The sequence below is a fragment of the Oryctolagus cuniculus genome, chromosome 16 (genome assembly GCF_051225735.1).
Source record: "Oryctolagus cuniculus isolate XC-2025 breed Fujian yellow rabbit chromosome 16, ASM5122573v1, whole genome shotgun sequence".
Taxonomy (NCBI): Eukaryota; Metazoa; Chordata; class Mammalia; order Lagomorpha; family Leporidae; genus Oryctolagus; species Oryctolagus cuniculus.
Window position 1 is genome coordinate 77609370 of NC_142882.1, and position 24089 is coordinate 77633458.

Here is a 24089-nt window from a genome sequence, read left to right on the forward strand (position 1 = left end):
TCAAATCTTCTTTCCTCAATGTAAACATAGCCTAAAACATTTACTTTTATCAATTATGTAAACAAAAAGGAATATTTTCTAAATTTTCTTACATTTTACAGCAGCATGGTTACCATGAGACCATAAGTGTGGTGTGGCATGGCATGATCCAGCTGATTCCAGAGATTAAACCAAAGTGTAAAATCCAGAATTTCTGGTTTCTGGAATGAAACAGCAAAAGTGGACAGACTACTTGCTGCAATCAGCAGGTTTGACCCAAAGTTGGACCAACTTTATCACAACAGTACTTCCATTCACTGAAATTACCATATCACAAACCCACATTCATCATTACAAATGTTCGGGTTTATGAGCTAACCATGAGGAAAAAAATGGGGCGGGGGAGGGAGATGATAAGAACAAAGTAACTTTGGAAATGCAATAAAAGAATTCTGTTTTAAAAATTACACAACATTCCCCCAAAGTGTGTTTCACAAGCATAGACTGCCAAATAATATCACAATGATGAAGAACAAGGCAGGAAGATCACTTTTTCAAAACTGAAAGAATGTATGGGTAGGTGTTGTGGCACAGCACTTGTACATTCACATTGCATTCAAGACTGCCTGGGCTAGAACCTGCCTCCACTTACGATCCAGCTCCCTGCTAATGCACCTGGGAGAAAAGAGATGATGGTCCAAATGGTCCAAGTACTTGAGTTTCTGCAACCCACATGGGAGACCTAAATGGAATTCCTGGCTCCTGGCTTCCACCTGGCCAAGCTCCAGCTACTGCAGGCATCTTGGGAGAGGGTGGGGTGGGGTAGGAGCAGAGAGGAGATCAGCTGATGGAAGACATTTCTCTGTGTGTGTGTGTGTGTGTGTGTGTCATTCTGCCTTTCAGAGAAATAAAAACAATAAAAATAAATTAACATATTCATTAAGAAACTAAATGGTGCGATCTCTGAGAAGCATTGAATAGGTGAAGAGTCTCATGATTCTCCAAGCAGGAGCTATGTCATGAAGTTTCCCAAACATATTCAAACCCAGAGCCATTTTTCCCACGCTTCCTAAGGATGTAAGACACAACTCTGGAGCACACTGCCCCGCCCTGTCACCCAACCCCAGCCTGTATGGAGCCCTGCTTGCTGGTGCTCTGTGAAAGAAGGAAACAGTGCTCAGCCATGACTCAGTCCTGCAGGAGACAAGAGGAGGAGCTCCAGGGGAGCGATGTCAGGAGACTTAGAAGACACGAAGCACAGTGCATGTCACTGACGACTACACAAGCTGCATGTTTTTAAGTTCAAACCACTGCACCAATTATTCCCACAGTGTATTATGTAATATTCTGTTACAATCATTGTCTATCAAAAATTCTATTATTTCAGAAGCCTGTATATATTTTAACAGATAAGCTAGAAAACAAAACAAAGAGCAAAGCAGTGCGTCTCAGATAACAGACTATCCAGAACACAAAGGCACTATGAACTGCTGACTACACTTGTTTTGACATATCTCTTACCTACACTGAATCCACTCTGAATTCAAAGACCAGATCTTTCCGACAAGAAAAAAAATCTTTTCTATAAGCAAGAGGGGTCGTACTTAGATGCTAAGTACAAGACAGAGTTGCACAGCAGAAGCCGAGAAGCTCTCAAATTCACAGAGCGTGCTAGGGCTGCACAAGGCTACATCAGACAAGATTAAAGGAAGGACGTGATGTGCAGATTGCTAAGGGTATACTGCTGTGACCCAACAGTTCACAGCCGCCACTGTGGGTCTGATAGAGTGAAGACACAGACAGGCAGTTGCTGCTCTATATGGACATCCACTAAAAGGCCAACATGATGCCCAAACAGCATCCTGCATTCAAATTACTCCCAGGTCCCCTCTTAATGTACCCTGAGTTTGTGGGACCGAACAATCTGTCTCCGGTTCCCCATCTGTTAAGTATGAACTATGTCACAGACACGTTCAAAGTCTAGCCAATAAAATAACACTAACACAAGGAAATGAAAAATGTTAGAATTCCATTTTCCCAAATTGAGAACATCTGCTTTTATTTACTTTGATCAGGTTTTTCAATGAAAATTATCTCTAAACTCAGTGAAAAGCATTAAAAGTATTTTCCAAGTGGGTTAAATTTATAGAAAAGGAGATAGTCATAGTATCATGAAGGGCTCATTCTAAAACCTAATCTTGCATCAGCTGGGAGACAAGTGCAGGTCACATGGCCCGGGTCATGTGCTGGTTGCACCCATGAACTCCGGGCCCAGGCCCGACGTCCTCTGTGTATGAGTTTATGCTGCTGAAGTCATTGGCTGTTAGAAGGACTAAGTGAATTTAAAAAGAACAAAGGCCTCTAAACAGTGCCTCAGATAGATGGCCCATCTTGGCTGATTTTACTTCATCATAATGTGCTAATATCCCAGGTGGGGGGGGGGGGGGATGGATGAAAGCTTTGTTCCTTCTGGGGTAAGAGACACACTCATCCCTAGCATTAGCAGCATGAAACTGAGGATTCCTCCTTCTCACAGTGCTAAGCACCTTGAGCTGAATCTCCCTTTGGCTGAGAGAAGGGAGGAGAAGCCTCCCACCTCACCTTCTATTCTCATCCCCTTGCCTGTCTCCATAAATGCAATCATGACTGAAGAAGCATTTTGATACTTCACATGCTTCTGTGGCATTTCTGCAAATAGTTCAGAATATTTTAACTTCACTTGAGTCGTATTTCTGACTTTCTGGAGAAGAAGCAGCCTTAGTTTAAAACTCATAATAAATTTATCTGTTAATCTTCTTGTAAATTTGCACATTTCAAATGAGATGATAACCAACTACATTCCTAAATTTCTTTTAGATTTGTAGCTTGATAGTGCAATAGTTCTTGGGGTTGGAATTGTGGAATAGCAAGTTAAGCTGCTGCCTGTGACGCCAGCATCACATATGAGCACCAGTCCAAGGCTCAACTGCTCCACTTCCAATCTATGTTCCTGCTATTGTACCTGGGAAAGCAGTCGAAGATTGCCCAAACGCTTGGGCCCCTGCAAGGCATGTGGGAGACCCAAATGGAGTTCCAGGCTCTTGGCTTCTGCCTGGTCCAGGCCCGGCCACTGTGGCCATTTGGGAAGTGGACCTGCAGATGGAAGACCTCTCGGCCTCTCCCTTTCTCTGTAACTCTGCCTTTAAAATAAATAAATGAATAAATGTTTAAAAATGATAATGTAACAATTTTTAACAATTAAAGCACTCAAATTTTCCTACATGATGGCAGGATATTATATATGAGGTAGATACACATGAGTGCGTATGCTTGTGTTTGTAATAGATGTGCCTATCCATACATCATCAAAGAAGATCTATGTCTGTGTATGTTCACACACAAAGTTAATTCTTTGTGTCTTTTAATCATATAATCATGTATTTTATCACAAAGTGCTGGTTCACTCTGTTCAACATAACCACATTCCCAACCACATGTTCCACAGGAGTGTGCTACCAGTCACGGGGAGATCAGACCATGGCTTGTGAGTGGATCAAAACCCTATTACCTCTCTTGATGAACAAAGCATATGCCCTCGGTATACTGGAATCTTCTCCTGCATCTTTGTAAATTAAGAGCAGCAAACCAAAAAGGATACATTGTAATTATTAGTAGTAGAGTGACTAATTCAATTCACGGACTGCCATGATGCTGAGTCCCACCACTCCCACCTCTTATGACAAGGCCGAGTGCTGTGGATACATACCCTCTCAATGGGCATACATTTAACCTCCAGAGTTAGCTCTCCACGGCGTTGCCAAAATTTGGTCTCAGTTCTAATAAATATTGAATTTACATCTTAAAACAATATTCACAAAAAGGAGTCTGATAATTCTTGTAGCACAGTAGGAAAAACTCTGTAATAAATGCATACAATTCTTTAGCAGATGACATTGTGGCTTAGCAGGTTAAGTTGCCACCTGTGACACTGGCATCCCATATGAGTGTTAGTTCAAGTCCCATCTGTTCCACTTCTGATCCAGCTCCTTGCTGAGGCACCTAGGAAAAGCAGCAAAATATTGGCCCAAGAACTTGGGCCCCCGGACCCACATGAGAGACCCTGGACGAATTTCCTGGCTTTGGCCTGGCCAAGGCCCAGATACTGTGGACATCTGGGGAGTAAACCAGTGGATAGAACTGCTCTCTCTCTCTCTCTCACTCTCACTCTCACTCTCTTCTCTCTGTAACTCTGTTTTTCAAATAAATATAAATAAATAACTCTTTTTAAAAAATCCTTATCTTGCCGGCGCCGCGGCTCAATAGGCTAATCCTCCGCCTAGTGGCGCCGGCACACCGGGTTCTAGTCCCGGTCGGGGCGCCGGATTCTGTCCCGGTTGCCCCTCTTCCAGGCCAGCCCTCTGCTGTGGCCCGGGAGTGCAGTGGAGGATGGCCCAGGTGCTTGGGCCCTGCACCCCATGGGAGACCAGGAAAAGCACCTGGCTCCTGGCTCCTGCCATCGGATCAGCGCGGTGCGCCGGCTGCAGCGCGCCGGCCGCGGCGGCCATTGGAGGGTGAACCAACGGCAAAGGAAGACCTTTCTCTCTGTCTCTCTCTCTCACTGTCCACTCTGCCTGTCAAAAAAATTAAAAAAAAAAAAAAATCCTTATCTTGGGGGCCGGCATTTTGGCTGCCGCCTGCAATGCCAGTATCCCATATGGGTGCTGGTTTGAGTCCTGGCTGCTGCACTTCCAATCCAGATCCCTGCTAATGTGCCTGGGAAAGCAGCCAAGGATGGCCCAAGTCTTTGGGTCCCTGCACCAACATAAGCGATCTGGATGAAGATCCTGGCTCCTAGTTTAGGTCTGACCCAGCCCTGGCTGTTGCAGCCACTTAGGGAGTGAACCATCAGATGGAAGATTCATTTTCTCTCTCTCTCTCTCTCTCTCTCTCTCTGTAGTTGTGCCTTTCAAATAAATAAATCTTTCTTAAAAACCCTTATCTTGATGGAATTTGAAGATAACAAAGGCTGTACCAGCAGCTTTGCTTTACAGAATTCAAATATCGAGCTGGCACCAATTTAATCTTTCTGATACCATACAAAGGACAAAACAAAACAGCTCATTACAACACAAAAGCCAAAGCACCTTTGGGGCAGGGATTGTGATCCAGTAGGCTGGGCACATATTGAGATCAGGTCCTGCCTCCACTTCTAATCCAGCTTCCTGATAATGCACCTTTGAGGCAGCGGAAGATGGCCCAAGGTCTTGGGTTCCCGTCAGCCTACTTAGGAGACCCGAGTTCTCAGCTCTTAGCTTCACCCTGACCCGTCCCTCGATGTTGTTAGCATTTGGGGAATGAAGAACTGGATGGACAATCTCTCTGTGTCACTTTATGACACACTCATATGACAATCTCTCTCAGTCACTTTACCTTTTAAATTAACTAAATAATAAATCTCATTTTAAGAAACCAAAGCACCTTTCAGCTGGTAAATACAAGTTGTTGTTTTTTTTTTTTTAATGTATTCTTGCCAAAGGAAAAAAATTGTCAACACTAAGTAGATCTATTTCTGGCCACCCCTGAAGCAAAAAAGCTCAATCGCAAGCACTGGCCAGTTTACCTTATAGAACAGTAAAGAAAACTAACTTGTCTTTAAACTGCCAATGGCTGACTGCCTCAACACCATCCCAGGTGAAGTCCACACCAATGGCCAGGTCAGTGAAGACTCAATGGCAAAAACTCCACGAAGAAACAGCCATGGCAACAGGCACTCCCTCACATTCACCATGTAGACACGTTCAGAGGCACGCACAGGAATGGTATTTTAAGAACTCACAGTCAAATTCATGCAGAAAAATTCTCTAAAAGGAACATTCACATTATTGTTGTGCTGGTTAGAATACCTGGTATCTGCATTAACACACATTACATTGTGCTTTTTATCCATTTTCATGACTAATTTTAGCATTGTTGTAGGGTGAACTATGTTTCCAGGAACAAAATCTCACTGTGTGACATCAAGCCAACAGAAAACAGACTTTAATTTACAGTGACCTGTCAAAGAACCAGTGCTTGCCATCAGCTGGGTGGGTAAGTGAGGAGTTACAGGAGTACCATCCTGAAGCTCACCATACCTTCAGACAAATATACAAAAAAAAAAAAAAAAAAAAAAAAAAAAGAAAGAAAGAAAGAAAGAAAAGAAAGAAAGAAAGAAAATATCTTACTGATGAGCACTTATTTTTCAATGCAAATTAAGATTGAAAGAGAAATTTCAGCCTACTGCTGATCAAGAATATTCATGTTTATTTCTTTGGACACTCTGTTGAGGATCACTGCAAATTGAGTACCTCCAGAGGGCAAGACAGATGCAGAAATCTGCAAAGACTTCCAGTGGACCATGCAAAGTAACTCTGCAGAAGGTAACAGCCACATGGACACCTGACTACTACATATGGACACGATGACAGTCTAGCCTCGCCTGCAAGACTGGCAGCTGGGCCCAGCGGTGGCTCTTGCAGGGCCTGATCTCTAATCCAAGACATGCCTGTATACAGCCCTGAGTTACTCCCGCATATTTTAAATGGTCCAACAGTAGTGACCTACTTTGCCAGAAATAAATGTAAGTCGGTGTCTTTAAAGTTCTCTGTCTCCTTTCTCCTTCCTGATTAGAAATGCTCTTTCCCAAGTCTCAATCCATAAATGGCACAGCTCTCCTCAGCACTATTTCCCAAATTCTATTTATCCAAAAGGGAGCCTACCCCTTGTGCTGCAATACCCTGTCTTCTCATCTTCCCTCTGCTCACAGTATCCCAGTGACAGAGATCCCTGGGTCTCACGCTAACAGCCACAGTCTCGGCTGTAAAGACTCCATCGGTTCATGCCATCTATTTCTGCAATTACTGGATAAAGGCCATCAACTCCCTGTTTGTGTCTACCTAATGCCTCCACACTGCCTCTCATTTGCTGAGTATCTGTTAGGAACCAAGCACTAGCTATGCAAGATCCCCTGTATGGAGAGTAGGAGAAATACATAAATGAGTAAGAAAATAGTGGCACGTCATTTTTGTTCTTAAAAGTTAATTGGGGGGGGGGGTTGGCACTGTGGCATAGCTGGTAAAGCCACCACCTGCAGTGCCAGCATCCCATATGGGCACCAGTTCGAGTCCCAGCTGCCCCAAATTCCAGTCCAGCTCTCTGCTATGGCCCGGGAAAGCACCAGAGGATGGCCCAAGTCCTTAGGTTCCTGGACCCATGTGGGAGACCCGGAAGAAGCTCCTGGCTCCTGGCTTCAGATCGGCACAGCTCCAGCTATTGTAGCCAATTGGAAAGTGAACCAGCGGATGGAAGACCTCTCTCTCTTTGCCTCTCCTCTCTCTGTGTAACTCTGACTTTCAAATAAATAAATAAATAAATCTTTTTTTAAAATAAAGTTATTTACAAAATAGAACCTCTCATCATCTTCTGCCTAACCCAACTTGCCCCAACCTGCTTTTTGCCTGTTTTTACCCCAAGTCTTACAAATGTTCATTAATATAATTCCTGTTTCCTTGAACTCCTGCACACCCACCCCATACCTGTCCCTTCAACCGGTCTTCCACTCTCCGTTAGGGTGGTCTTCCTTAAACAAATTCAACTATGCCTTCCTGTGCTCAGAACCTCCTCCAAGGACTGAGACATTCTCAAGACAGCATGCAAGCTTTTAGGTCCAGCACAAACCTTCCTGAGCTGTCCTTGCCTTACCATGTACCAATAACATCAAACTGCTCTGACATCTGAAAAAGATAGCTTTTTTCTTCTCCCCTCTGCCTTCCTGAAACATTTATCTGCTAACATTCACTTCCTCCTCACTGCTTAGATGGAACCTCTCTCCCCTCACTAGGTTCTCCTTCCTGGACTCAGACCCCAGGACTCTTTCTCTGCATTCAGTGTCCTGACCACAACTCTAGCACAGTGCCACTGTCACTGCACGGTAACTAATGACCCCCATGCCCACCTCTCCCGCTGGATTTCAGGTTCTCTGATAGGGGAAACTTTCAAATACGCAGTTTAGCTGATGAGCATGGTGCCTGGCTTAGAGAAGACACTGCTCACAATAAGATGCCCACTTCTTCAGAGCAATTTGGACTAAGAATTTGTCAGACAATTGAAAAGGGAAGTTAAAGTTGAGGAATCAGAAAAACTGATGTATATTTCACATACCTACATCAGTGTAAGATACCTAAAAGTACATTCATTTGCCAACTGTTTGTATCAATCCAAGGCCTTTGAGTTTAGATCTGAAAAATAATGAGGGGCATTCTCTTTCTTGCATAATTCATCAGTTATCAAGGCCAACTTGGCTTTCTTTAACATGGATCAAAAACTTGAAGATACTTTAAAGGTAACTGGAAAATCACTTTAGACATTTATTAAAGCAGCTGTAGTCGCCAATATCACCCTCACCTAATTCAACAGGAAGATTTTTTTAAATGACATCTTTATCTGAACTTTCCAAAAAATTCAATTTATATCTTGATAGGGAAACCATCTTTCAACACGCATGTTTCATCGGTTTACATAATACTGAATAAATCACTTGAAAAGACAAATGAAGTCAGCATAAGTAGGTTTAGGAGTGTCTCACTCAGCTCCTAGCTGGACTAGAACTCAGTGTGGCAAGCTAAGTGGCAAGCACATGCTAAGAACAGTCTGCAGACCAGAATCATCCAGACAGGCATCCCCAGCTCAGCTGGGCAACGCCAGCATGTTCTACCCGGCACACAAAGGACATCAGTTAATCTACCAAATTGGTTCAACAGAAGCTGACTGAAAGCTTCTGGGATAAATGTTTACTGAAAGAACAGGGGGAAAGAATGGAGAATCAGTGGGTTTCCTTTGACCTTACCCAAACGCTAGCAATGTAGGATGAAGGTATACAGCAAAGTGAGGCTGTCATCTAGCCCTGAAAATTAGTTTACATTTAATTTACAAAGCCTTTGCAGGTAAGCCCCTTCTTGAACTTCCACCTGCATGTACTCTTTTTTGTTGTTTTTTAATTCAAGACACAAAGAGAAAGACATACAGAAGACAAACAAAGAGAGCTCTCATCTGCTGCTTCACTCCCCCAAATGCCCACTACAGCCAGGGCTGGTCTGGGCTGAGGTTCAGAGCTGGGAATTCAATTCAGGTCTCATATGGATGGCAGGGACCCATCTACTTGAGTCATCATCATTGCCTCCCAGGGTCTGCATTAGCAAGAAGCTAGAGTGAGGAGCTAGAGTGGAGAATCAAACCCAGGCACCCCAGCACGGGATGTGAACACCTTAACTACAAGGACAGATGCCTGCCCACTTGCCTTCATTCTTATACTACACACACACACACACACACACACACGCACACACGCACACACTCCAATTGATCTGATTTACTCTTAGATAGCTAAAATATGCCTTTTCCTCAATTTAGGATTTCCCACCTCACCTAGCTCTTACTCATCTTAAACCTTCAACTCAAACACCGCCTTCTTTGTGTCTCTCTCCTAGATGATCCCCCTCCCTTCTCCCTCCCACTACCACCCACCCCCCCACCCCACCCCACCCCCGCCACTGATGAAGGCTGACACCCTGCTCAGCAGTATCCCTGGGAGCTGCTTCATCCAAGATGACGACAGGCACTGGCTTCCCAGGGTCAGACCTAGGCCACGCCAGCTGCCTCAAGCCTAAGTATCAACAGCACCCCCCTCACTCACAAAACCTGTCCCCATCTGTAGAACAAAATCTATGGTCACCCTAGACTTTACATGATAGAAGACAAAACAGCAGTCTACACTTCTTTTTTTTGTTTTTAATATTTATTTTATTGGGGCTGGCGCTGTGGCGCAGTGGGTTAACACCCTAGCCTGAAGCGCCAGCATCCCATATGGGCGCCTGTTCAAAACCCGGCTGCTCTACTTCCGATCCAGCTCTCTGCTATGGCCTGGGAAAGCAGTGGAAGATGGCCCAAATCCTTGGGCCCCTGCACCTGCGTGGGAGACCTGGAAGAAGCTCCTGGCTCCTAGCTTGGGATCAGCTCAGCTCCGGCTGTTGAAGCCAACTGGGGAGTGAACCAGCAGATGGAAGACCTCTCTCTCTCTCTTTGCCTCTCCTCTCTCTGTGTAACTCTTGACTTTCAAATAAATAAATAAGTCTTTAAAAAAAAAAAGGTAGAGATAAAGAGAGAGGTCTTCCACCCCCTGATTCACTCCCCAGATGGCCGCAATGGCTGGAGCTGCGCCAATCCGAAGCCAGGAGCTTCCTCCGGGTCTCCGATGTGGGTGCAGCAGCCCAAGGACTTGAGCCATCTTTTACTGTTTTCCCAGGCCATAGCAGAGAGCTGGAGTGGAAGAGGAGCAGTTGGGACTAGAACTGGTGCCCATATGGGTTGCCAGCACTTCAGGCCAGGGCTTTAACCCACTGTGCCACAGCACCAGGCCCTACACTTCTTTTTAAAAGAAAAAAATCAAACTATATAAAGCCTCCAACATTTGTAATTACTATTAATCCCCTTTAATTTTTTTTTAACAATTTACTTACTTATTTGAAAATCAGAGTTACAGAGAGAGAAGGGAAGACAGAGCTCTTCCATCTGCTGGTTGAACCAGGCCAAAGCCAGGAGCCAGGAACTTCTTCCAGGTCTCCAAGGTGGGTGAGCCATTTCACTGCTTTTCTCAGGCCATTAGCAGGGAGCTGAATCAGAAATGAAGCAGCTGCGACAGGAACCTGTGCCTACATGGGATGCTGGCATCACAGGTGATGACTTTACCCGCTAACCACAATGCCAGCTCCACCCCTTTTTATTTGCAAAAGAGTCCATTTGGACCATAAATTATATATTGTCACCCTATACATATACCTACATCACAGCATTTATTATACTACCCTATAAATTTCTTCTTTTCTACCTTCTTCACAAGGCTACAAATTTCTTGAAGAGCCAGTTTGTCTTATTTACCTTAATATCCACACAGCACAACCCCAAGCTCAGCACACTGTATGCATATTCAGTATTTGTTGGACTTATCTACCAAAAACAACACTTCATTAAACAGCTGTATTATAAGCAGTTATTTACAAACTCCTAATAGATGACTTATCAGCCTTGACTAATGACTACATAATAATTATAAAATATTAATATCAAAATGAAAAGTATCAGCAGTAACAAAATCACATCTCACATACCAGCTCAATTCATTCAAATAACACGAGCTCTCACATGAAGTCTTATCGACATCTTTCTAAAAGGTGTTTTTATCACATCCATTTTAGAAATGGAGAAATAATAACTTTATAGTTCCATTTTTAAACAAAGAAGACATTATCAGGCTCTCTGAAAATACTAATTTTATTCTCCTATCTCAATGTCTACACAGTGTAGACTGCTTTTACAGAACACTTTTCTGTATATCTCCAGAAATGAACATCAATGCCAAAAGTTATTGTCATATTTAAAAAGAAAATTGCAGAAAACAGCTTAGCCATTGTCTTCCTTAGGGTACTGTTAAGAGCTAATTCTGCCTAGGGAAAATGTGTTTGTACATAAACAAATTTGCATGAACAAGCAAAGTCAGTCCATATTTTAGAATAATAACAATCAGCAGATGTCTACCAGATAGTGCAATTCATGGAGGAAACAAACAGGAAAAAATATAACTCCAAGGCCTTGGATTATTTGATCCTATGCAATTTATTACTAATTACTTAAAATCACAGAAAAAAATGGAAAATTCTTTCCTGGATGAATAGAGGTCATACTCAGCAAGCGCCTGATTAAAGAATATAATTATTTTGGTAGTTGGTTGTATCAAAGCTGCAATATCACCCTTGAAGTAAAACCAAGCACAACTGGGACTTGGGGGATGGTAATTATGAAAAGATGTAATTTTCCCTGATTACTGAAAACAACAAAAGAAACCGCATTTAAGTAAACAGATCTATAAATAAAAGAGAAAGAGATAGAATCATAAGAAATCATTCAATTTTCTTGTTCAATTAAATGCGCAATAAATTCTATTTCCAGAATATAGATAGGAGGGTACTTCACAGAGTTTGTGGAAAAATGGAATTAAAAGCTAAGTGTATTCGGATGCAAAAAATTTTTAAATCATGCATATGAAGGGTCTTCAAAAAGGTCATGGAAAATACACATTTAAAAAAAAAAACTATGTATAAATCTCAAAAAATATTCTGAACCAAAGCATACTTATCTTTCAATCTCATTTTCTAAAACAATTTTGTAGTATGCTCATTCACTCACATACTCAAATTGTGGTGACTTCAATTTTCTTTAAGATTTATTTTTTATTTATTTGAAAGGCAGAGGTATAGGGAAAGGAGGAGAGAAAGAGAGAGGAACACAGAGACAGAGAAAGAGATCTTCCATTCACTAGTTCATTCCCCAAATGGCCACAATGGCCCAGGTTGGTCCAGGTCAAAGCCAGGAGCCAGGAACTCCGTTTGGGTCTCCCACACGGATAACAGGGGCCCAAGAACTCGGCCCGTCTTCCGCTGCCTTCCTGGGTGCATTAGCAGGGAGCTGAATTGTAAGTGGAAGAGCAGGGATTTGAACCAACACTCCACTGGAATGCTGCTCTTCGCAGGTGGAAGCTTAATCTGCTGTGCAAACTCCATGATGGAGGCTCAACTTCCTGATTCTCTCACAAGTAATTACAAACTCAGGGGAATCGCCTAAAGCAGAAATAAAGTTCATGCAAAAATGATTACCTTCCCCCTCAACCTCTACAGCCACGTGGCACACAGCCACACTGTAATGACCGCTGCTGGTTACTCAGGAATCACCGTTACTTCACACAGCAACGGACCAAGATCTCCTAAATGAAAGAGAGCAAAGTTGCTCCAGCGAGCCAGAGCAGCTGCCAGAAGAGTATAACCTGTAACAGAATCACTTAGCCTTCACTCACAACTGCCAACTATGAAGAAATCACATCTCAGTATACATGTACAAATACTAATGCCAATACCCCAACTTCGAGTCCAGATGGGAAGTGAGAGAGGAAGAGAAGGTGTCCATGGATGACAAACATGTTATCAATACCCACTGATGAGAAAGTTATCAACAAGTTATCAAACAAGTTATCAACACCCACTGATGAGAATCTTGGAGACACAAGAATTATACAAAGGCTTCATCCTCAAAGTTTCAACAAACTTCAAAAAAAAAAAAAAGACTTTTTTATTTACTTGAGAGGCAGAATTACAGACAAAGAGAGAGAGAGAGAGAAAGTCTTCCATCCACTGGTTCGTACCCCAAATGGTTGCAACAGCCAGAGCTGGACTCATCCAAATCCAGGAGCCAGGAGCTTCCTCCTGGTCTCCTATGCAGGTTCAGGGGCCCAAGCAAGCACTTAGGTCATCTTCCATTGCTTTCCCCAGCCATTAGCTGGGAGCTGAATTGGAAGTGTTATCACCAGGACTCGAACAGGGCCCTATATCAGATGCCAATGCCACAGGCAGAGGCTCAACCTACTATGCCATAGTGCTGGCCCCAACAAACTTTCTTAAGGAAATCCTAGGTCAGCAGGATCTGAATGCAGGTCCCTGATTCCAAACCAAGTGATCTTCCATCACAACACATCTCACAAAGACAAGGAACCCTTTCAGCAGTTTTTCTAAGAATAAGAGGAACAGAAGAACCAACTCCCCCAGTAAGATACATGGGGGAAAGAGTTTTTTTCTGCAAACTGCTGCTATAAAAGGGTGCAACCAAAGGAGAAAAAAAAAATGTGATTGTTGTGGTTAATTTCATATGTCGATTTGGCTGGGCCACAGTGCCCAGATATTTAATCAAACATTATTCTGCATGTTTCTCTGAGGGTATGTTTAAAAGATTAACATTGAAATTAGTGGACTTTGGGTAAAGCTGACTTCATTCTGTAATGTGTCTGGGCCTTACCCAATCAGTTTAAGGTCTGGGTAGAACAACGGAGTTCCCAGAGAAATAAGGGATCAAACTTGTGCTGCAACAGCTCAGCCCAAGGCTACCCTTTCCAGCCCACCCTGGAGACTTTTCATTTGCAGGTCTCCGTAAGTACATGAGCCAATTCCCTAAAAATAGATCTCTCTGTGTGTTTGTGTATATCTTAGCGGTCCAGTGCCTCTGCAGAACCCGATTAATGCACTAACTTAACAGGCAATAGAAGGACAAGAAGAAACAGACCTTTGTAACCACATCATGTTAATTATTCTCAGTTTTTTCTGCCTTCCATTGAGAAGGGAGGAATTCTCAATGGCTCTAACAGGTCAACTCTAGACAGCGGTTCTCTCTCTACATTGAGGATAAGAATTCTGTATGAAAATCAGAGCCAAAGCCTCGAAACCACAAGCTACAATTTTTCTGATCACTCCATCTGCAAATGGAGCGATCTCCCCAGAGTTTTTAGTTCTTTAAGGTCCTGCTCCCAGAACTCAGAGGAGCCAAGAACACAAAAATCCCAGAGTTCCTCATCTCCAGCAGAAAAACACAAGTCTCATCTCAAACTGGGGTACATAATCAGCTAACAAAGCTATCACTGCTTCCAATCATTTATGAAGACAAATGTATACAAACATTTGAAACCACAACCAGTAAAAGTAATTATCTTGAACTTCTACTCTAACTATTTTATAGCAAAAAACTAAATGTTTCACCTTTTAATGTTGTCTCTTTCCCTTCAAATTATCCTTACAATTAATTAATTACATATAATCATCTAAGTGTCCATACCAGAAACAATATTCAATACAATACTAATAGAAGTTATTAGCCATATTATAGTAAGTTTTAAATATACCCAGTGAAAAACGATAGTGCAGCACCAGATTGTATAGTAAACTGATTTAATTAGGCCTTCACCAGAATCTATGAAATGCTAGAACTTCTTAAAACTGTAAGAATACAATTACCAGCTGAATTAGGATTTTAAACTTCTAACTTTAGAAAACCCCGCTACCCAACAAAATATGCTTCTCAGGTCTATAATTTTATCTACCAAAGCTTTCACAGATGGAAAAGTGTCCAATATAGGAGGGAACTTACCTTTGACTCTCACTAAAAATATTATATGCTCCATAGAATCCAATCATGCATCAAACGAATCTCTTTTCAGCTAATACTTTTCTCCTCTTTGAACAACAGGAAGTGACACACTGGCTGGTGTTTCAGAACAGGAAACATATTCAAAAAGACTCTGGAGAGGCCCATAACTAAAATCCTGTTTATAACTGAGTTTTTTCACAGGACTGCAGGAGGGCAAGGCACTGGGCCTGGCACCTCCACTCTCCGGAGAAAGGAAGCCTGCTAAGGCTCAGTAATCCACCAGCTGAAAAAGACTTCATTTCACAGGGGACCACAGTTAGGCTTTCTTTAAACAAATTTTCATTGTGTTCTAAGAGACGACTCCTGAAAATGTTTCATTTTGGGGGTCAGAGCTGTAGCATAGCCGGTAAAGCCACCGCCTGCAGTGCTGGCATCCCATACCCACTGCTAGTTCAAGTCTCAGCTGCTCTGCTTCCCTTCCAGCTCTCTGTTATGGCCTGGGAAGGCAGTGGAAGATGGCCCAAGTCCTTGGGCCCCTGCTTCTGCTTGGGAGACCAAGAAGAAGCTCCTGGCTTTGAATTGGCCCACCTCCAGCCATTTCAGCCATTTGGGGAGGGAACCGGTAGATGGAAGATCTCTCTTTCTCTCTCTCTCTCCCTCTGGCTATCTGTAACTCTGACTTTCAAATAAATAAATAAATCTTAAAATAAAATAAAACAAAATGTTTCACTTCAAATTCAATATACCTGGCTTTGAAGAACATATTTTTAAGAAACATGCTATGGGCCGGTGCCATGGCTCACTTGGTTAATCCTCTGCCTGCAGCGCTGGCATCCCATATGGGCACCAGGTTCTGGTCCCAGTTGCTCCTCTTCCAGTCCAGCTCTCTGCTGTGGCTCGGGAGGGCAGTGGAGGGTGGCCCAAGAGCACGGGCCCCTACACCCGCATGAGAGACCTGGAGGAAGCTCCTGGCTTCAGATTGGCGCAGCGCTGGCAGCACCGGCCGTAGCAGCCATTTGGGGGGTGAACCAACGGAGGGAAGACCTTTCTCTCTGTCTCTCTCTCCCACTGCCTATAACTCTACCTGTCAAATAAATTAAAAAAAAGAAAGAAACATGCTACATAATTATGTTTGTAATGGCTGAATTCAAGAAAGTACCTTACACCTACATAAATATTAGTCATAATTTAAAACAAGTGGGAAGGGCTTCCTTGTCCCATAATAACCCGTGAGCTTTGCCACCAATGTAAGATCAATTTTATCAAAGGTTTAATAAAAATGCACTTAATGAATTCAACTGTCAAAAGCTCACCAATTTTCTTAAGCTAACACCTTCACTGTTACATAAATTAACACTTTTCAAGCAATTTTTTTTCCTGTGACATGTCCTCCAAAGAAATTACATTTAAAAAATAACTATCAGAATCTTGAGTGAACTTTTTTAAAAAGTCTTTTTGTCAACTTCCTTAAATTGTTGATTTTGATCATTCCAACTGCATCTTTTTTTACATTTTTTTAAAAGATTTTATTTATTTATTTAAAAGTCAGGGTTACAAAGAGAGAGAGGGAGAGAAAGAGGGAGAGGTCTTCCATCCGCTGGTTCACTTCCAAGTTGGCTGCAACAGCCAGAGCTAGGCCTATCTGAAGCCAGGAGCCAGGAGCTTCTTCCGGGTCTCCCTCGTGGGTGTAGGGGCCCAAGGACCTGGGCCATCTTCTACTGCTTTCCCAGGCCATAGCAGAGAGCTGGATGGGAAGCGGAGCAGCCAGGACTCAAACCCCATATGGGATGCCAGCACTGCAGGCAGCAGCCTACCCACTATGCCACAGCACTGGCCCCTCAACTGTATTTTTTTTTTTTTGACAGACAGAGTTAGATAGTGAGAGAGAGACAGAGAGAAAGGTCTTCCTTCCATTGGTTCACCCCCCAAATGGCCGCTATGGCTGGCGCACTGCGCAGATCCGAAGCCAGGAGCCAGGTGCTTCCTCCTGGTCTCCCATTCACCACCATAATTTTTAATGTGATAAAAGAAGTAACCTATGTCATTGGAAAAAAATTCATAATCCTAGAAATAGTTAAATAATTTTTAATATTGTCTTTATTCTCTCCATCCAGAAATTGCCAGAGTTAACATTTTGATATACATGCTTTTGAACTTTGTTCTAGGTGCAAATATTTATACTTTAAAATATTAAATTACTTTAAAATAAAAATATAAAATAAGCATTATTTAGCTAATCTTTTTAATGTGAACTATTTCTCACCTTTAATCTTAGGAAAGCTGAGTTACACAGCTTTATCTGATGCCACCACCTGTAGCTATCATAATGAACTTAGCCATTCCCTACTCTCAGATACGTGAATTGTGTTAACTTTGTACCACTGCAAACAACATTAGTTCTTACTAACCATCACAGTCCAAGAAAAAAAAATGAAAAAAAAAACCTACTCAGAATTCTATTTCAAAAAAGGCCTATAATACATGCAATCCCTGGACCTCACCAAGAAATCAATATGTAGAAATTATGAGAGACATTGTCACTTACCAAACTGAAAACCACAAAGTGTATAAGCAGTACTATATTTTGATGCAGGGATTGTGAGAAAACTATTAAGTTAGTTATATACTAATAAAACATTTCTGAAAAATAATTCAGGCATTAGGCATCAAGGTCATTAAAATATTCTGGCAATTTTAGTTTTAGGAATATATACTAAATATATAATCATAAATAATTCTAGATAATGAGGGAAAAATGTATATAGGATTAATCCTCTTTTAATGTTAATGTGGTGTTATGTATACCTACCAAAAGTCAATGGAGCAGCAGAAGCTTTAAGATACCTGTGGCCAGGGGCCAGGGCTGTGGCAGTGTGGGTTAACACCCTGGCCTGAAGCGCCAACATCCCATATGGGCGCCAGCTCTAGTCCTGGCTGCTCCACTTCCAATCCAGCTCTCTGCTGTGGCCTGGGAAAGCTGTAGAAGACGGCCAAGTCCTTGGGCCCCTGTACCCACATGAGAGACCCAGAAGAAACTCCTGGCCCCTGGCTTCAGATGGGCACAGCTCTGGCCATTGTGGCCATCTAGGGAGTGAACCAGCAGATGGAAGACCTCTCTCTCTCTCTCCTCTCTCTGTAATGCTGTCTTTCAAATAAATAAAATAAATCTTTAGAGAAAAAAAAAAAGGATACCTGTGGCCAAGATAGCTGTGGCCAAGATGGTAGCACCTGGATTCAATTCCCAAGTTCCATTCCCAACTCAAGACTCCCATTATGCAGACCCTAAAAGGGAGCAGTGACGAGTCAGGTATCTGGGTTCCTCCACCTCTATGGGAGACCTGGATTGTGATCCAGGCTTCTGGAACCATCCTAACACAGCACCTGACATTGTGGGCATTTCAGAGGTGAAGCAGCAGGTGGGACCTCACTATCTCAGTATCTCTCTTCTCTAATAAAAATTAAAAAAAAAAAAAATTCAAGGCTGGCTCCTCGGCTCAATAGGCTAATCCTCTGCCTGCGGCGCCAGCACCCCAGGTTCTAGTCCCAGACAGGGTGCCGGTTTCTGTCCCGGTTGCTCCTCTTCCAGTCCAGCTCTCTGCTGTGGCCCAGGAAGGCAGTGGAGGATGGCCCAAGTGCTTGGGCCCTGCACCCGCATGGGAGACCAGGAGAAGCACCTGGCTCCTGGCTTCAGATCAGCGTGCTGAGCCAGCTGCAGCAGCCATTGGGGGGTGAACCAACGGAAAAAGGAAGATCTTTCTCTCCGTCTCTCTCTCACTGTCCACTCTGCCTGTCAAAAAAAAATTTTTTCAAAAAGGAAAATGTCAATGAAAAAACGTGGCTTAAGAATAACTGTGTATTGATTACAGTATTCAACCAAAAGTATTAAGTAGAACAAACAAAAAAAATACTAAGAAGGATAATGTATTAAGTTGTTCATCAACAGTCAGGGAAAGGGCTGAACAAGTCACTGTTTCTCATAGTGTTCATTTCGCTTTAACGGGTTTCCTTTTTGATGCTCGGTTAGTTGTCACCGATCAGGGAGAACATATGATATTTGTCCCTTTGGGACTGGCTTATTTCACTCAGCATAATGTTTTCCAAATTCCTAACAGGGATCACTTTTCAGTTAAAATTTAAACACCTAAGAATAATTGTGTGTTAATTACAGAGTTCAACCAATAGTACTAGAACAAAAAAAATACTAAAATGGATAAAGTATTACATTGTATATCAACAGTCAGGACAAGAGCTGATCAAGTCACTGTTTCTCATAGTGTGCATTTCACTTCAACAGGTTTCCCCTTTGGTGCTCAGTTAGTTGTCGCCTATCAGGGAGAACATATGATATTTGTCCCTTTGGGACTGGCTTAATTCACTCAGCATAATGTTTTCCAGATTCCTCCATCTTGTTGCAAATGACCGGGTTTCATTGTTTTTGACTGCTGTATAGTATTCTAGAGTACATGTCCCATAATTTCTTTATCCAGTCTCCTGTTGATGGGCATTTGGGTTGGTTCCAGGTCTTAGCTACTGGAACTGAGCTGCAAAAAACATTAATGTGCAGACAGCTTTTTTGTTTGCCAATTTAGTTTCCTTTGGGTAAATTCCAAGGAGTGGGATGGCTGGGTTGTATGGTAGGTTTATATTCAGGTTTCTGAGGAATCTCCAGACTGACTTACATAGTGGCTTAACCAGTTTGCATTCCCACCAACAGTAGGTTAGTGTCCCTTTTTCCCCACATCCTCTCCAGCATCTATTGTTGGTAGATTTCTGAATGTGAGCCATTCTAACCGGGGTGAGGTGAAACCTCATTGTGGTTTTGATTTGCATTTCCCTGATTGCTAGTGATCTTGAACATTTTTTCATGTGTCTGTTGGCCACTTGGATTTCCTCTTTTGAAAAATGTCTATTGAGGTCCTTGGCCCATCTCTTAAGTGGGTTGTTTGGTTTGCTGTTGTGGAGTTTCTTGATTTCTTTGTAGATTCTGGTTATCAACCCTTTATCTGTTGCATAGTTTGCAAATATTTTTTCCCATTCTGTTGGTTGCCTCTTCACTTTCCTGACTGTATCTTTTGAAGTACAGAAACTTCTCAATTTGATGCAATCCCAAATGTTAATTTTGGCTTTGACTGCCTGTGCTTCTGGGGTATTTTCCAAGAAGTCTTTGCCAGTACCTATATCTTGCAGGGTTTCTCCAATGCTCTCTAATAATTTGATGGTGTCGGGTCATACTGTAATCAATACACAGTTATTCTTAAGTGTTGAAACTTAACTGAAAAGTGATTGCTGTTAAATATAAGAGTGGGAATAAGAGAGGGAAGAGATGTACCATTTGGGACATGCTCAAGCTGACTTGCCCCAAATGGTGGAGTTAGAAACATACCAGGGGATTCCAATTCAATCGCATCAAGGTGGCATGTACCAATGCCATCTCACTAGACCAAGTGATAAATTTCTGTTCACAATTGATCAGAATGATAAGACTAAGAGTCAAAGGGATCACATAAACAAGACTAGTGTCTGCAAATACTAACCGATAGAATAAAAAAAGGGAGAGAACGATCCAACATGGGAAGTGAGATACACAGCAAACTCATAGAATGGCAGATGTCCTAAATAGCACTCTGGCCTCAGAATCAGCCCTTAAGGCATGCGGATCCGGCTGAAAAGCCCATGAGAGTATTTCAGGCATGGAAAGCCAAGACACTCTGGCAAAAAAAAACCAACCCTAAATGAAAGATCTCTGTGAGTGAGATCCCAGTGGAAAGAACAGGTCATCAAAGAAGGAGGTACCTTTCTCTGAAGGGAGGAGAGAACTTCCACTTTGACCATGGCCTTGTCAAAATATGATCAGAGTCAGTGAACTCAGGGGGCTTCCATAGCCTTGGCAGCTCATGACAAGAGCCTAGGGTGATTACTGATGGCATAAACAAGAGTGTCAATTTGTTAAGTCAACAACAGGAGTCACTGAGCACTTACTCCTCAGGTAGGATTTCTGTCCTTAATGTGCTGTACATTGTGATTTAATGCTATAACTAGTACTGAAACAGTATCTTTCACTTTTTGTTTCTATGTGGGTGCAAACTGTTGAAATCTTTACTTAATATATGCTAAACTGATCATCTGTATATAAAGAGAATTGAAAATGAATCTTGATGTGAATGGAAGAGGAGAGGGAGCGGGAAAGGGGAGGGTTGTGGGTGGGAGGGAAGTTATGGGGGGGAAGCCATTGTAATCCATAAGCTGTACTTTGGAAATTTATATTCATTAAGTAAAAGTTAAAAAAAAACGTGGCTTATATAATCTTTCTTGAGTTTTGCTTTCCCTACTGTAGCACAGATTTTCATTTCCAGTACACCCTTTATTTTTCATAAGACTTGTTTACATGTGTGTTTGTTTTAGTACTCAGTACACAGTCTCAAAATTTCCAAGGGAATAAGTGCTTTGGGCAACTTAAGCACATTCTATCATTCCACCTATATAATAAACCTCTAAAAATAAGCGCATTTCATGTACTGGTAGATAACATGACATTCATATACCCTATAATAAGTTTTACCTGAGGAATAGTTTTTCTAAAAAAAAAATGCATGTTATATCAGTTTGGCTAATAATGAAAAGATAAATTTGCTTCTTCTACAAAATGATTTTGCACATTCATTTTATTTAGGAAAATAACCCAACAATACAGCACTGACTCAAATTGGAGGGTGAACCAACGGCAAAGGAAGACCTTTCTCTCTGTCTCTCTCTCTCTCACTGTCCACTCTGCCTGTCCAAAAAAAAAAAAAAAAAAAAAATTCACCAGTAGCGGCTATAATAGATAAAGCCACCACCTGTGACACGTGCACCCTACACTGGAGTGATGTTTGATTTCAGCTACTCTGCTTCCAATTCAGCTTCTGTTAATGCATGCTCGGAAGGCAGGAGTTGATGGTCCACGTGCTTGGGCCCTTGCCACCTATATGGGAGGCCAGGATGGAGCTTCTGGTTCTTGGCTTTAGCCTTGCCCAGACCTGGCTGTTGCAGTCATTTGTGAAGTGAATTAGCACATGGAACATTCTATATACCTCTCTCTCTCTCTCCCCCTCCCTCCTCCCTCTTTGCCTCTCTCTCCCTTTGTTACTCAGCCTTTCAAGTAAATACACAAACTATACATAAATTTAAAAAAAAACTATCCAGTAGGGGTCAGCACTGTGGCTCATCGAGTTAAAGGCATAGCCTACAACGCCGGCATCCCTTATGGGTGCTGGTTCAAGACCCAGCTCCTCCACTTACAATCCTGCTCCTTGCTAATGAGCCTGGGAAGGCAGGGGCACATGGCCCACGTTCTTGGGTACATGTACCCTTGTGAGAGACATGGAAGAAGCTCCTGGCTCTTGGCTTTGGTCTGGCCCGGCTCCAGCCAGTCGTTGTGGCCATTTGGGGGAGTGAACCAGCAGATGGAAGATCTCTCTCAGTCTCTCCCTCTCTCTGACTCTCAAATAAATTAATTAATTAATTTAAAAGACCCTATCCAGTAAACCTCTACGGTGGTCTCTTGCAATGTCTAAAGAGTCATCTCTGACTCTATTTAAAATATTTATGTTCAAGATTATACAAATCTTCCATTGTGAATGTACTCTCTATCCTTACCTGTTTCAGCAAGAGTAGAAGCAAAAATAAAATTTTTGGAGGAGAAATCTAATGTGGATAAAAGAAAAAAAAGTCTGCTTCATGTTATAGTAACAGTCTCATCTCAGCATCATTCAGTTTCATCATTGAGCCATGGAAAGGCACGGGGAGAAAAGCGCACAATACCAGCTCAGGAAGCCTCTCATCCACCCCTCCCAGAGAGAAACCATGAGCAGGACATTGTTCCCCTCCTGACCACATCCCAACCCACCCACTGTGTCCCAACTGGCATGGATGAGCACACAAGTCATTATCTGGCTTAAGAAAGAGGGAAAAAAACAACTTTGTGAGCCATTTAATTTAAGATCATTTATCACCATTCACAAATAAACAAGGAACAGTTTTGGCTATACAAACAAATACATTTTTAAAATTCCAAAGAGGTGCCCGTGCTGTGGCACAGCAGGTAAAGCTGCTGCCTGCAGTGCCAGCATCCCATATGGCCACCAGTTCCAGTCCCGATTGCTCCACTTCTGATCCAGCTCTCTGCTGTGGCCTGGGATAGCAGCAGGAGATGGCCCAAGTCCTTGGGCCCCTGTACCTGTGTGGGAAACCCAGAGAAACCTCCTCACTCCTGGCTTTGGATCAGCATAGCTGCCGCCATTGTGACCAACTGGGGAGTAAACCAGTGGATGGATGGAAGACTCTCTCTCTCTCTCTCTCTGTCTCTTCCTCTCCTTCTCTGTGTAACTCTTTCAGATAAATAAATAAATTTTTAGAAAAAAAATAAAATTATAATGATACAGATTAAATAAGAAAAGAATAAAACTTCCCTCTCCTAAAGTATAAAATTCCCAGAAATCCTTATTGCCTATCTTACTGTCTCATTTTTAAGGACAGGAATGTGAGAAATAACAAGTTAGGCAGAAAATTTAGGAATTGGGCAAAAAATTAGCAATACTTCCATCACACTGAACTATGTGATGAAGCTATTTCCAGAACAAAACTGAATGATGCAATCAACATGTCAGCAACTGCATTACGAAACATTTCTTCCTTCATTCTTAGGCTCCTCAGCAGGGGGTTTAATATGCAGCTCAACTCATACTTTCAAAAGTCAAATAGCTCCAAATATCCACTCTATGAAAATGTCCTCCCTTGGATTTGATATTTTAAACAATTTTAGTTTTTATTATAATCTGTAGCATAAATAACATTCTCAAGAGCAATTTAATGTAAATTTTCTCTTGATATTTCCACAGATGACCAAAATTTTCCCATTGCAGTAGCAGCACAAATATTAATGATATGGTTTGGTACAAAGGTGTTTAAGAATCAGTTTGAGAATGACAAGATGACAAAGCTGAGAAGGGATCTTAAATGCAAGTAAGAAACCCACAGCCTCAAGAGGTAGATTTGTTCAACTTTACAGAACATAAAAGTAACTGTCAGTGTCATTTTTA

The 24089-nt window shown here is 42.2% G+C and overlaps 1 protein-coding gene across 38 annotated transcripts in view; it reads right to left on the reverse strand.

The window, feature by feature from the left end:
* PPP1R9A (protein phosphatase 1 regulatory subunit 9A) overlaps nt 1-24089 on the reverse strand; it is a 320662-nt gene that overhangs the window by 281765 nt on the left and 14808 nt on the right. For 10 of the 38 annotated variants that reach the window (XM_089315755.1, XM_089315753.1, XM_089315754.1 and 7 more), the window contains exon 1: nt 15013-15150. The exons of the other annotated variants lie outside the window; for them this stretch is intronic. The gene's annotated coding sequence lies outside the window, so the exon portion shown is untranslated. Of the gene's footprint in view, nt 1-15012; nt 15151-24089 lie in introns of those variants that run through there. 38 annotated transcript variants of the gene reach the window in all.